The 14,831-nt window shown below is 34.8% G+C and overlaps 1 long non-coding RNA gene and 1 pseudogene across 2 annotated transcripts in view; one reads left to right on the top strand and one right to left on the bottom strand.

Annotated features, from left to right (window-relative positions):
- LOC309625133 overlaps positions 1 to 14,831 on the top strand; it is a 549,787-nt gene that overhangs the window by 75,619 nt on the left and 459,337 nt on the right. The window lies entirely within an intron of this gene.
- Positions 4,366 to 12,222, bottom strand: LOC309626668 (peptidyl-prolyl cis-trans isomerase A pseudogene; annotated as a pseudogene). The gene has a single exon. The product of its transcript is annotated as a peptidyl-prolyl cis-trans isomerase A pseudogene (transcript).

Raw genomic sequence — 14,831 nt, forward strand, 5'->3', positions numbered from 1 at the left:
TTTTTGGATGTCAGCAAGTGTCAAATCAGAAACCAAACAAAATTTAGAACCTAGAAGTATGCGGAATTAGTTGGTCAATTGGAAAGAGTGTCCTCCAGGGAAGAGAAAAGTTTGGCAGTGTCATTTCAAACTTTTACCTACATTCCAACCACCCTGCCACTGGCTGGTTGCCCCTTGATGCCTGTCATCTGGTTTTGATCTCTTCTTAACTAGTGTACAGAGTAGATCAGATTCAGGCAACATTCCATCTGGAATCCGTTGGGTCAGTGTGTTCAACATGGAGACTGAATGGTAAAGCCTTGGCGATAATACTGACACAATATGAGAAGTTTTACATCTTTGATTGGACTTCAGCCATCCCAGCCACAACCTCCACCACTGTGTTATAAATTTTGGATGCAGCTATCTAACAGAAGGCTAACTGAGATTATGAAGAGACAACTGTTTGGCTCATTATAAAGTCAGATGTGTTCTTTGGCATTTGACTGGACAGCAGAGACTTTGACATTAACACATGGCTCATTAGGAATGAATTTGAGCTTGGCCTTTTGCTGCACTTAAAACAAAATATCTAATATAGAGAAGCAACTCCTTGAAAATGCCGATACAATCTCTTAAACATACATAGCTGTAATGTAAAATGAAGGCACCATTCCTCTAGGCATTTGCCATTAAGAGCATAGTGCGTGTCTTAAAACTGTGAAGCAAACAATGAAACAGCACAGGATCATGTTCCTTTTATCTTTCTGGTTCCTAGTGACAAATACAATGACTTTTCCTGTTCCTCCTAACTGTTTGTCATGTTCTAGAATAGGCTGTCTTGTATTTTCACAATAGGGTCATGTTTACAGCATTACATTGTAGTTAATGGTCAGTTACCACTTTTACGATAAATTTGATTTTGCAACTCAGTTGATTCAATTTGCACCAAGCTGAAACTTGAAACATAAAACAGTTTACTACCTTGAATCTACAAAGCAGAATACTCTTTGATGTTAAGGCAGCTTAGCACTGTGTATTGAAAGCAGTATGTGTACTATTAGCACAAATTGTTGTTTTTAACTTACAGTGTTTATCAGCTTTGCATTTCTACCAAACTTCATCATTTCTGTTGCTTCAAGCACTTTCAACAATAAAATGCAAAGTGTTTCATTCTCAAATACTTTAAATATTATTTTCATTTAATTTTGAACTAGTCTATGTTATAATCTGTTTTGCTGCTCTGAGAATTTAAAATTGTAAAGAAATAAATGCTGCTTTCATAATTTATGTATAACAAAACATGTACCAAGTCAACTGAGAAAAGTGTGTCTGTCAGTCCTGTCAGTTATGTTGAAAATTACAAATTCCTTATACTTTGAGATATGTTTGTATAAGCAAATATGATGCTCAAGGAAAGAGCACATCTATCACATATTTCATGGACAACATGACATGACTAAAAGCTTCAGAACTTGAGTAATGCTGAAATGTACAAAATGGGTTCACGTATTTTTATACCTTCAAGATTTTAAATGATAAAAAGATAGTACAAAGAGTCCACAAAACAAACAAAAGAACAAATAAAATTAGTCTCTCTAAGCAAAGGAGCTTAGTTTGAGACTGAACCAATATCCACAACACACTCTTCTGCTGCTTATTACTGGTAGGGCCTTGACCAAGGCATATTTCATACTGCAGATGATGGGAATATTCTGCTAGGTGGAGTAAGAGTATGGCAAAACTGTCCTAAAGGGTCTCTCTGTCTTGTGTTTAACTGAAATATATCCTAACCAGAATTAATCTATATTCTGTTTTATTCCTGTATGTCTCCATGGTTCCTCACAGGAGGTACTTAAATAGGTATTTTAAAATGATTAAGTAATCTTTTAAATTATTTTATCTTTGTACAAGTTTTCTAAAAGAAAAATATGCATGGGTGAACCCAACTAAATAAGATCCCAGAATATGAAATGAAAATAACTACATAGTTAATAGCACTGAATAAGAATCAGGATAAGTACTTTCTAGATATGACCAATGATAAACTATTTAAGTTGTGTCTCATTTTTTAATCTGTAAAATAGAAAGAATGACATTTGCCTTCCCAAATTCCAAACTTGTGAAGAACAAAATAGAAAACCTATGATAATACTTTATAAAAATTATATAAGGCTTGGGAAAATGGCATGCATTTAGAAGATCCAAATTTGAAAATAAAATCTTGAAAAGATTTATGAAATTTCCTGTCTAAATTCCCAATAAAAAGTGTGCCTCTTGCAAATATGATTTATATTTTAAGAATAAGGAAAGATATCTTAATTAAATTGGTAGAAATTTAAAAACTTCCCCATGCTTATTATTTTAAAGGATCATCATCACTCAGTAATTCTGAGAAGTCTGAGGTGGACTTCTTTCCTGAGCTGGAGATCATAGAGCCCCTGACCTCAGACACATGCTGAGGTACAAAAGAGTTCGGAATTCTCTGAAGAATTATTCATTTGGTGTGATTTCTGGGTTCTTCTGACCAACCTAGATCACTTCTCATTGAATAAGTAAGTCTTTTACAAAGGAACCATTCTGACTTAACCCTGTTTTGTATAGATGGACAATATGTCTATGTTGCTTGTTCTACATGAAGAGTACAGAGAGAATCAACAGCTTGAAAATGTGCCTGGCCCAAGTATTTTAAGTAGATTCACTTGGATTTGGAAAGCATAGAGTAATGCCAGTAAAGAGTAAACACGAGAACAAGAGAGAGATAGAGAATGTACAACTGAAGACGGGGTTTATAACTGTGACCAATAAACTGGGTAAAAGATTATGAACTATCATAGACAAATATAAGGATATATGTGTTAAAAAAAATAATATTCTGCTGCTACTTGGCAAATGTTCATTCAGTTCTCAGTGTGGAAGCAGGAGGAAGACAAAGTAAAATGTCTCATTTGTAATGATTCCAGAGTTGAAGGAAATATGGATTTGACGACTGACACTTAAGAAATTGCTATTCTATCAAGTACAGCAGATAACTACATTCTATTCAAAATGTCTTTTATTAATGATTTTAGAGACTCTGCCACATGCACACATATTTTTGTTCATTAAATTTTTTCCAGTTATCATTCACTTAAAAATTAAAAGGTAACTCTGTATTTTATGTATAAATAATGCATATGTCACTTGTGTAGCAGTAAGAAAAATGGAGTCCTCAACTAAAACAGTCTTTTCACATTTCCTAAAGAGACTGTCTAAATTTTCTGCAGTATAACATTTGAATTCACTACTATATCTAGAGTGATTTAAAAACAGCTCCAAATTCACTTAACTCCTTACCTAGCCCTCTCCCTGATCTTTAGCTCCCAAAATGCACATAAACATCTTCTAATAAGTTTCAGAAAAAAATTCCTGTTTATCCCAGAGTTCCCCAAGGTGTAAAAGTAAGCTAAGTGACTCTAAAAATGATCTGGGATTATATGTCCATGTGAATCTTGGGAACAGTAAAAATTTTCAATATCATTATTATTATATAACTGTTTATTGTCCCTAAGTTTGCACTATATGCATTCTCTTACTCATCACCAGTTCTACCCATCAGTATCCCGAAGTCTGAGATTAAGAGAACAAAGAGAGAGACTTGAAAAATAATCCTTCAGAGTTACGTCACATGGATGACCACTGCTAGAAATGAAAGGGCGAAGATGATTCTCAGCACACAGGATATTTTTCGTTTTAAGCTCTGTGGCCTGATTTCTACTTGACTACCATATACATTTTTATTTGTGAAGCCTTTATAAGTATATAGTAGAAGAACTTGTGCTCAGTTTTACACTGTCATGTACATTTGCCTTATTCTTTTTTACTTGTTCTTGACAGTGCTTCCTATCTTTTGGAATTAAATTTGAGGAGAATCTATATCACCATCATTTCACTAACAAGGGACACTTTAAATAGACATTGGTTACTGGTGAAATTGTAAGCACTGACCTCTGAACGTCCTAAAGGAAAAAGCTCTCATCCATTGCCAGGAAAGGTCTCTCAGGGATATTCCTACTTGTACTTGGCTGGATTTCGGAGCCTGAGAATCTTTGTGCACTACAGAGAAGGTTATTCCTCCTGGTATAATCAGCCTATCAAACAGTCATTTATCCTGAACAATACTGTGCTGCTGCCTACATTTAGTCTCATAGTGAAAATGAAGTCATTTCTCATGAAATCCCTTAATAGATATCTCTACAACTCATTATTTTTTATTGTAAATAAGGTGCTAGACAGTAATAAACATGATAAAATGTAAAATGCATTAATGTTTTTGTTAAATCTCAAGTTGGTGGTGTACTTTATTTTTTTTTTTTTTTTTTTTTTTTTTTTTTGGTGGTGTACTTTAAACCATATTTTTCAGAAAAGGTTTCTTATATTTAAACATATAGGGCCCAAAACTATCTTATTCAACAATTTTAGTTTCATGGATATATAAAATAATTGACAAAGAAAGGAGTAAGGAAATGAGGATTTTAAGCATCAAGTACACTGACTGCAATGACAATACCTTACCATAAGGAGAGCTGAAGAGAAAGAATCATTTCCCTACAGGATAAGTTCCAGTTTAGTGAGGGATCAGACCTGATATTTAAACACAGTACTTGAGAAACCCATTCACAAGAGGAAAATCAAGTGTAAATAAAAAGAGTTTTAGCATTTGAATATCAACACAGATTTGGATAAATTTCAATGTCTTTATTTCAGAATTTTTGTTTGTACTATGCAAAGGATCAAGCAACTCCCTTCCTCATATAGCCAAATGATTGAGCTCATTCACAAGGCTGCGTATATTAAATGGTCTAAGGTATTTGAAAGATATTTTTATTCTTTGATCAGATTTGGATAAAACTGCAGAATAGGTAAGATTTTTTAAATTGCTGTTTAGTTTTTATTTTATATTCATAAACTTAACTCTTCAATCTAGCTAGACCTGGAGGGGGATAAAGAAAATATGGAACTCAAGGAACAATAGCAAGAGCACAAAAGTTATAGGATAATGAGAGCAGATGGAGGTGGAGGGATATTCTCCTGAACTACAAAAGAAATGGTCTGGTGATTGAGATAAAACCTAAGTCAAATTTATTACAGTTGTTCACAGTGGGCATTGGTGATCTTGCTGGTCTTGCCATTCCTGGACCTAAAGTGCTCCATGGCTTCTAAATCATTTATACACTGTTTTACCTTGACAAAGACCAACCCCTCAGTCTTGGCAATGCAAATAAAAAGCAGGAACTGTTTGTGCTGGGCCCAGAATTTGCCATGGACAAGATACCAGGACCCGTGTGCTTCAAGATGAAGCTCTCATCATCAAACTTTTCCCCATAGATGGACTTGCCACCAGTGTCATTAAGGCATAGGAAGTCTCCACCCGGGCACATAGACCCCAGAATAACTCTGTGAAAGCAGGAATCTTGATAACCTTTCTTCCCAGTGCTAAGAGCACAAAAGCTTTCTGCTGTCTTTGGAACTTTGTCTTCAAAAAGCTCAAAGGAGACACTGTCCAGGGACTCATTGTTGATGGCGATGTAGAAAAACTACGGTGAGGTTGACTAAGGCTGGTATGTCTCCCGGTGGCACCAACACCATCAGCAAAACCCAGAATAGGTAAAATTTTAATTGAACTCTCTATTCAACTTTTCCTTCTCATGTGTTCTGTCACATCTCCCAGAACAGCACTCCTCATGCATCTTTAGGCCTTAATATTCTCTTCCCCTCTAACCTTAAAAAGGAAAGCTGATAAACATATTTTGATCAGATTTCAGTATCTCAATATTTTAATCCTCAAGCTATTTCCTCATTTACTTATCCTGAATGCTATGGGAGAAACTGACATGTTCTGCTGTGTTCTCCACTTCTTGCACATACATTCCAGCCTCTGTTACAGGTATGTGTAGCCACAAAACTGATTACTATCAAGAAATGGTAGTGGAAGTGTTGTGTGTCACTTTCAGGCCATAGACCATAAAACCATTTGGTGTCCTCTTTGTTATTTTTCCTCTGCCAGGTTAGGGTAGCAATGCTTACATTGACCATGGAGAATATACATCGAGGAAGGTAAAGACTGCAATAGCCTGCCTCTCTGAATGACCATGTAGAGAATGACCCTTCTGTTGATCTCAAATACCTATCTTTGGTCAGTTACACAGAAAATCATAAAGTTCTGTTCTGTTTTGTTCCTTATCCACTTTCTGTTTCAGTGAGTAGATTATGTCACTTAATACAAATGCTTATAAAGATCATTTACATATGGTGGAATTTCAAACACCCACACTCATAGGTTATAGAAAGAGGAAATTTTGCTTAGCAATTCATCCTACATATCTTTCCATACTGGTGAGAAAAAATTTATTTTACTGTTGTAAAGGCTGCATAATATTTCATTTTGCCATATTTTATTTAAATAGTTTTCCATTGATAGGACATATCATACTCCATTCTGTTATATATTTAAATGTATTCAATGCTTACTGAAAGTCCTTTCATACCATAGTTTTATCATCCCTGATTTATTTTAATTTATATTACATCAGTTGGCAGAATTTTAAAAATTTCAATTTTTGTCAGGAGTGCTTGGATACTGTCGTGTCCAAGCACATTATGTGTTTGAGATTTTCTGTCTTCTTTATATTTGAATGAGAACTTGGTGAGGCCAAAAAAAAATCTTGCTTTATGCTTATTTTCTCTTAAGATTTGTAAGACATTGCTCCTCAGTCATCTTATGCTGAATGTTTTAGTGCAGAGTACTGAGACAAACTAGATTTTTTCCTATATTTTTTGTAATGTGTCTTCACCTGAATACCCATAAAACTTTATCTTGGTGATAACTGAAAGCAGAGGCCTCCCTGCCCACCCCAAATTTCCATAGAATACATTAGTTTACTCTACTACTTCAATACTATATAAGGATATAGTAAATATTTACAGCCCTCTATCAATTCCTCTTTCATCAGTATGCCATTTGATCTGGAGATTCAAATTTAAATCTAATGACTATAACTACTCTCTTGTAGTGTTAATAATTTTCAGGAGCTTCACTTATGTCTTAAGTTGTATCACCTTTGCCTAACGTCTTTATATATTACCATCTCTTGGGTTTCATTCATTCATTCATTATCTACTGCAAATTAACATGATTTTTCAAAAGTGACATTTCTCTCCTTAACTCAGTTTTAAGGTGTATCTTTTCTAGTCCTTATTGCTTTTAATTTGTTTCACTTATTTTATATCTTTATTTAAAATTTAGGTATCCTTCACGAAAGTGAAAACATTTATTACTTCCTAATATATTCTCTCTTCTCGGTTATCAAATATTTTTCATTGCCTTTATTTTCTTAAGAGTCATATTCTCTGTTTTATGATAGGGAGTAGTATTTATCTGATTGTTTTACTATATAAAAGTTCCATGTGTCTTATTTTTACCATTTACCTAACTTTTATTCATTATATTTCTCTTGTCTACTAACCTATCAATGGATGCACTTCATGCTGTGCTGTCTTTATTATTAATAATATTTAGATAAGCAAAGTCTGTCAAGAGAAACAATTTGCCGAAGGATAATGTGATAAAAGAAATTGGGAAATAAACTGGAGGCAATAAGGAGCATACTTCCAAAATATGGAACTGGAGGACAGATGTAACTAAAGAATGTTCCAAACAGACAGGTCATCTTTGTTTTCTGCAGCACAGATCCTTAACTCATAGCAATGGTCTGAAGTTAACGTGGGATTTGAAAAAGATACGGTGTAGTACTCTAAATGTGTGGAACTCTTTCTTTTCAAATAAATTTACATTTCACAAGGTCCAAGGCCCTCATACCAGTCCTCATATAAACTTCCTGCCAAATTTATCCCACCAGCTCTGCTGACATGCCCAGTCTAAATCATTCAGGAAGCATATCTTGATTTTCAATCAGGTTTCTCAGGAGACAAGAAGAGTAAAATGCAATTGTTGTAAAGAATATAAAAACTTAATATGTTTTGGGAAATAACAGAAGGAAAAACATTTCAATAAGAATTTTGGACATGCAAAAATTTTCCAAGTTGAAAGTGAAATCAAGAAGAGCATTCAGTAAGACAGACCAGAAACACTGAGTCATGAAAGAGCTTTTTATATCTCAGAAACATTTTTGACGATCACAAGATATAAAAGAGGGAAGGGTGTGTGATTCATGGGAGTAAGTTAGGAGAGAGATTATGTAGGGTCTCTTGATTAAGCTAAAGAATTTATGCTATCTTTTATGGCACAGATAATCATATAAGTTAAACCTGGTTGGTATACACACCTCTAGTTTTTTGTTGTTGTTGTTGTTGTTTTCTTTTAAGAAGAAATCTGGCCATACAGTACATGGTAAGCCAGTTTGGAGAGAGATTATTGGTAAAGAGACCTGATAATTCTCTTGGATTAGTTCAAGTAAAGGCTAATCCGTGATGATTTAAACAGTGGCAGTGTAGTACAGGGGGGAATCTATATTCAAGAGCAAGTTCATTAATAGATTTGAGAAAACAACTATAAAAATGTCAATGAAGTTGGACTATGATAAGAAAAAAGGAGATGAGAATAAGTGATAATGGAGCTTGTTGACAAGAGAATTTACTTTTATTACATTATATCTTAGAAGGGTAAATCATGAATTCAATAAAGGTTTGAATTAAAGTAATTCTAAATGGGAATTCTATATGGAAATATTTGTGTGAACTTTCAATAATGTCATTCTGAAATTCAGTATAGTTTAGAGAAAGAGATACTGATTCAAGAGTGCCCAGCTTTGAAATAAAAAATAAAATTATTAGAGTTAATAATATACCATTAAAGATTTGTTGAGTAAGAAGAGTTTAAGTAAAAATAAAAAGTAACCAAATTAAAGATGGCTAGGAAGCCCATCATTTAACGAGGATGACCTGCAAAGGCAGGGACTATCAGAAATGTAGTAGGAGAATCAGCCGCTACCAGAAGAAATGAATTGCAGAAGCCAAGGGAGAATACGTTGTAAAACTCAGGGTATGGACAATACTGTCAAAAACTGTAGAGAGGTAAGATATGCTAAACATTTTATATAAATCAATAAGTATAATTTTATATAAAGCTAAAAACCATACGTTGATATTGAATATAATTTAAAAGGGACTGGGTAAAATTGTTTGTGTAATGGCCAGACATTAGTGTCTTAAGAAATGTGTGCCACTGAGTAATATGAGAAGGTTGAGATAATAAGTATAAACATTATTTCAAGATGATGTTGTGGTAAAGGAAGGATGCATTTTGTAAGGAAATGGATTTTGATAGGCTTTTTCTTGGTTGATTGGTTGTTTTCATTATGAAAGAATGCTTATATACAAGAACTGGGACAAAGACAGAGGGAAGACAGGCAACAAGGATCAAAGAGAAAAGGAAGGAAGGAGAGCAACAGGGGGAAAGGAGAGAGAGAGGGATGGAGGGAGGAGGGGGGGGATGAGAATGAATGAATGAATATTAATGAATAATGTAAGTAGTTAGGGGTGTAAATTTCCTGAAAAAGATTTGTAGGAGGCAGAAGGCAAGAATAGATATAAGCTTTGAAAAATGAGAGATAGTAGTCTCTATGACAGAATGAAAAAGTAGAATAGGTATGATTAGGAAGTAAAGGGGATGGAAGTGTGTTTTTCTTTTTTCTGACATTATTTTTAATCTCTAAAATATGAGGTATGAATATTGCCTTTACAGGAGGGAGGCAGTGTTTCTGTGCACTTAAAAATGGTGTCAACGGGTTTTACAAAGAACCTATGGCATTACAAAGATCTTTATGACTGTGCTTAGAACCCAGGTATGTCTGGAAAGTATGGATTTATGGCTTCAGTTTCAAGGTTGTGCACTTTTCTCTAGCAATGTCAGCAATGTCAAGCAACGTCAAAATAGTCAGTACTAAAGGTGAAAACGGATGACTTGTTTTATTCAGTGCTTAGACTAGTCAGAGTTTAAGGATAAACATGAAGTTGAGACTGTTGGTAGTCTTGGGGGAAAAAAAGTGTTGTTGTTATTAAGTCTCGAACCCAGGTTTAGAAGGTTCTTACTCTGAGAGCCCTTATTTCACTTGAAGATCACAGTGTATAAATTCTTGCATCAATCTGTTTTTCCATACTGAAACATCTTAGTCTTTGTGTCTATCCTTTAATAATCCCTGCACTCACACAGGGAGTAGTACCCACCTTTCCATCCATGCCTAAATGTTTTACCTTTGTGTTCTCTCCACACCTAGCTCCCTCATTTTTCATTCTCACAACCCTTTTTAATCTCTTGCTCTCCAATGAATTTTTGCCTGCAGTTTCAGATTTTCATATTTTCTTTCTCTTTACCTTCCAATTACCATATGCTTCACCGTTCCTTTTCAGTCAAGTTTTCAGTTTATAGACATTGTTTCCATTTCTTGATCACACATGTATTCTCTCTTAATTTAGTCTTGCTTCTGACATAACCACATTTCAGAAATAAAAATAAATTATCAAAAGATTCCCACATCCTGGACTTTCCTGGTGGCACAGTGGTTAAGACTCTGCCTGCCAATGCAGGGGACACAGTTTCGATCCCTGGTCCAGGAAGATCACACATGCCGCGGAACAACTAAGCCTGTGCACCACAACTACTGAGCCTGTGCTCTAGAGCCCGTGAGCCACAACTACTGAGCCCATGCACCACAACTACAGAAGCTCATGCACCTAGAGCCCATGCTCCGCAACAAGAGAACCCACCTCAATGAGAAGCCCGCACATGGCAACAAAGAGTAGCTCCCGTTCGCTGCAACTAGAGAAATCCCATGTGCAACCAGAAAAAAAAAAAAAAAAGAAAGATTCCCACATCCTTTTTGCACTTTCCATTTTCCTTGACCTCTACTGTATGTGGCAGCCAGTTCCCAAGATGTCCCCTAGCAATCCCTGCCTGCTGGCATTCATGCATTTGACTGTAAAAGCATTGGTCTATGTGACCAATAGGATATGGCAGAGATGATGAAACAGTACTATTGAGATTGTTATGAAAGACACTGAGGCCTCTCTACTGCTGTCTCTGTCTCTGTCTCTCTTCATTTCCTGGGGAAAGTTTGCTGCTATGTTGTAACCAGTCCTATAGAGATGCCTACTTATTGAGGATATTCTGACATTATCACATCCCCGTGTTTTATTTCCTGGTAGCACTTATCACTATCTAAATGTATTTCATGAATTTACTTTTATGTGTTTATTACCTTTCTCCATACTAGATTGCAATGTCCATAACAGCAGGGACTTTTACTATTTTTTCACCACTGAAACTCAGAACCTAGAGCAAGATCTTCATGGACTGGATCAATGACTGTTTATTGAATAAAAGAATTTAAATGCCTCATCCTCACAGAAAAAAAGGAAGAGAGACAGAGAGAGAGTTTTATTACCCATCCCCGCATGTACCATAAGAAAAGTATGATGAATTTAAGTGCTATGTGTACATATTCCATCAAACCAAGAAACATAATTTCCATATGTCATCTTTCTAATATGGTGCCCAGCAGTTTCCCTGATTATTGGCTACTTCTGTGTAGTCAGTATAAATGTCACTTGACACTGATTTTTCCATTTCAGGATGTACAAACTCTTACTTTATTATTTTCCCAAATAACCACCTCCATTTTGCTCTAATGTATGTGCTGGTAGACAACCCTACAGTATTCACTTTATAGTTCTCACAACTGAAGGGAAGAGGAAACTGCTTCCCATGCCACCATCTCAGTATCCTTCCCTAAATCAGAGTTTTAATACTGGACATCTAGATATGGTTTGATTCCATGAGGCTTGCAGTAGATTCAATCCATAAGGTGTTCTGTAAGTGAAAACTTCTGACCTGTTGATGTTTCTAGCAGTCAACAAAACCTGGGACTACTAATGCACATTATACTTTTGTGAATCTTTTAGATTATTGTTAAATGATGGTCATTATTATTATTGTTGAGTATTTTTCAAAATATTAATTGCATATTTACACTTTTCAATAAAATGTTTATCATTATTGTTTTTGAGCCCTTAGAACTTCGGAAGAAACTTTTACATATGCATTCAAATATATTTACTAAGTAAAAGCAAGTCTTAAAAATCTGTTTCTACAAAATTTGCTGGGGACTTCCCTGGTGGCGCAGTAGTTGGGAGTCTGCCTGCCAGTGCAGGGGACACGGGTTCGAGCCCTGGTTCGGGAGGATCCCACATGCCGCGGAGCAACTAAGCCCGTGTGCCTCAACTACTGAGCCTGCGCTCTAGAGCCCACGAGCCACAACTAGTGAGCCTGCGTGCCACAACTACTGAGCCTGCGCTCTAGAGCCTGCGAGCCACAACTACTGAGCCTGTGCTCTAGAGCCTGCGTGCCACAACTACTGAAGCCCGCACGCCTACAGCCTGTGCGCCACAACAAGAGAAGCCACTGCAATGAGAAGCCAGCGCACCGCAACAAAGAGTAGCCCCCACTCAATGCAACTAGAGAAAGCCCGCGCACAGCAACGAAGACCCAATGCAGCCAAAAAATAAATAAATTAATTAATTAATTAATTTAAAAAAAAATAAACAAACAAAAATTTGCTGATGTCCAGCTATATGACAAAAATGCTGCCATTAAACAACAAGGTATAAAACCATTCCAGAAGAGGCAAGCTTAAGATTCTATGAAATGTACAGAATATTTCTAAGATAAAAAATTAATGAATAATAAATATGAAGTATAACCATTTACAATCTCTTCATCAGAGTGAAATCCAGGAATCAGAAACTAGCTAATTATATACATAATTTTTGTCACTGTATAAATTAAATCACACAACAGAAAGCATAATTTATACATACTTAAGATTTTTAAACATATAGAATGAAAGGAGCTGTTTAAAGCCTCTAAATGCATGGTATCACGTTGTCTCTAAATGTTTTTTAAGTGCCTCTCATTTTGTTCTACATGATTCGCTCTGCAAAAATTGGTGGTTAGGTTTGATTTACTCTACTTTCGCCATAGAGTTGTTGGAATTGGCACACTTCATTATAACTATGCTGTTACATTCATATCATTTAAACCCCCTCACAATCCCAGATTTCGTAACTCAGTAGCACTTACACTTGTATTGCAACATCTTCCATTTGGATATGCATGTTCTAAAGCCAGTTTTTTAGGGTTTAATCAATTGAATCATATACCTTTCAGAAATGAATTTGGATACTACAGCCAAATTTCCACCAAAATATTAAGATGCGCCTTGTCTGTTTTATTAATGCATTATAAGAATTAATTAGTAATAAGTTTCCAATTCCCTTGGCTTGGCTTTCTGTAGTTTATAAGTGATTTCACAGCTTCCACATAATTAATTCTGCTACTATTCTTTGATCTTTAATCAACATTTAACATTCCTCTGTTTATTTCTAATGGTACCCTGCAGCTTTTAAATTTACTTTATTCCTGCTTTATTTTCAAGGCCTAAAAGCAAAGCTTAATTTTCTAGGTGTAACAACAGGAACAAAACACCTGTGCTTCAATTTCAATAGCAAAAATAAAATAAAATAAAATGAGAATTAAATAAATAAAAATAATTGTAGAGAAAATACAAAAACAAAAATAAAAACAAAATACCTTCTGTCAAGTCCTTAGAATCTCATTCACTGCTCTTACTAAGGTTTTCTAATATTTAACATATATGTACTTTAATTTAAATATCGTACATATTTAAGACCTTAAGATAATAAATATATTGATGCGCCTTGAACAAAAAAGCTGTGAGGTCTAAAACATATCCAATAATTTTAGGGATGTTTTTACCTCAAAAGACCCATGAAGCACACAAAATGTACCTACATTCCATGAGTTAGTGCTATGTTGTGACATTGATATTCAATATAACAAATATCACAATAAAACATTTGCTTTTCTGCTGTAATTGATAATTGATTCTACTTAACAAGATCAAACATTCTCTAAGGGAACACACAAAAAATTATATATGAATTGAAAGTTTTTTTAAAAAGTAGGTGATATGATTCTAAGGTAGAAAATGCAGTCTGTTAGAGTTATAAATGTACAATATATTTCAAGTTTAAGCAAAATGTTTTACTAAATGGTTTAAAGAAATAAGTTATAGTGTTCACAAACAATTCATTTGTTACATTAGGTGATGTATTCACTAACTTTCAGGATAATAAAATACGTGTAAAAATACACTAAACATACATCTGACTGGAGATAATGCTAAAACATAAAGACTTGGATTGAAAGAGTTTGGAGCTGAACTCAACCAATAGAATCATCGTGACATTATCTAAAAATCATTTAGTTGGTGAGGAAAAAGAAATTTATTTACAAAATGGGTAGAAGTACAATATCAAATAGAGAAAGGATGCACTGACTTACCAAAATTCACAACTGCCCAAACTTAATATAGCTTTTTATATAAACTGCATTTGACTTCACTCATTTATTTTTTAGACACAATATTTGTCTTCATATTTCTCTCTGTATCTAGGCTTAAACAGAAAATGTGGAATTTTAATTTCAAAATGTCAATGAGAGACTTTCTTTTCTAGTTAAGATGAACAACTTGTAGAAGTACAATACTCCCACTGAAACAATCAGACTGATATTTGATATACATAGATATAAAGATAGAAAAAACTCTTGGAGCCCTGCTGAGAAAGCAAAGATTTAAAGTGCTAAGATCTCGAAAAAAAAGGAAATCAGATTGGAGGGGGCAAGATGGCGGAAGAGTAAGACGCGGAGATCACCTTCCTTCCCACAGATACAGCAGAAATACATCTACACGTGGAACTGCTCCTACAGAACACCC

The sequence above is a fragment of the Balaenoptera borealis genome (genome assembly GCF_965194805.1).
Source record: "Balaenoptera borealis genome assembly, chromosome: 3".
In the NCBI taxonomy this organism is placed as follows: domain Eukaryota; kingdom Metazoa; phylum Chordata; class Mammalia; order Artiodactyla; family Balaenopteridae; genus Balaenoptera; species Balaenoptera borealis.